The sequence below is a fragment of the Cheilinus undulatus genome, linkage group 15 (assembly GCF_018320785.1).
Source record: "Cheilinus undulatus linkage group 15, ASM1832078v1, whole genome shotgun sequence".
Classification (NCBI taxonomy): Eukaryota; Metazoa; Chordata; class Actinopteri; order Labriformes; family Labridae; genus Cheilinus; species Cheilinus undulatus.
In genome coordinates this window covers 10,192,912-10,193,787 of record NC_054879.1, presented here as the reverse complement: position 1 = coordinate 10,193,787, position 876 = coordinate 10,192,912, and the positions used below count along the sequence as shown (strand labels likewise).

General features: G+C 41.0%; 1 non-coding gene across 1 annotated transcript; it reads right to left on the bottom strand.

Moving 5' to 3' along the window:
* Positions 1 to 204: 204 nt before the first annotated feature.
* Positions 205 to 286, bottom strand: trnas-aga. Its single transcript has one exon. It is a non-coding gene; the product is annotated as a tRNA-Ser (tRNA).
* Positions 287 to 876: the final 590 nt, after the last annotated feature.

Sequence of the window (876 nt, the reverse complement as noted above, 5' to 3'; positions counted from 1 at the left end):
TTTTTTCTACTGATCATCCAAACTGTAAATTAAAAGGCTCTAACATCTGTAGAGCTGGATCTGAATGGATAACAGAAGACATTCTTGGTGTTTAGATGTCAGGTTCTGCATTAAATCGCTCTGGTAGTTTAGCTGCGCTGTTTTAACCTTCCACGTGGTCTAAAGTATGTAATGGGCAGCATGCAGCGTGAAAAAACTGAGTCACGTTGTCGGCAGGATTCGAACCTGCGCGGGGAGACCCCAATGGATTTCTAGTCCATCGCCTTAACCACTCGGCCACGACAACAACCTATACATATTCGTCATGTATTTTCAACACAACATTATTAATCACGAGTTAACGCCGTATTTTTGACGTTTAACCGAGCTGTACCTGTTTGCTGTCCCGTTCGCCTCTGCTCCCGGCAGTAGAGGTTCTGTGCTGTTATCAAACACAGCGCCATCTCGTGGTGTTGGGCGACTTGAGCCAGTTTACACCTCCTGTTACCCTGGGATATTTCTGCACTTCAGAGGTTATGTATGCCCGGTCAGTATGAAAACTCACGAGAAAGATATGAATTTGTTCGTTAATTACAGGAATGTGATAGAATATACAGGGCCAACTCAGAATAAGCATGAAACTACATCACATTTTCACCAGGTGTTACTAATCAACTTTTAAGTATAGTTATCAGACGTTAGAGCTTTTAGAGATAAGTGGCTAAATGTTTTTCATGGTTTCTCATTGTGTAAATGAACACAGAGACTCTGGTTTAACATATTTTAAGTAAGCACATTGACATAAGAAGTATTCAGAGACTTTTAGTTCAGAAGCCAAGAGGCTACCCTTAAAAATATAAGCCAACCACGGGGAAATTACAGCAATAAACGTTTTTT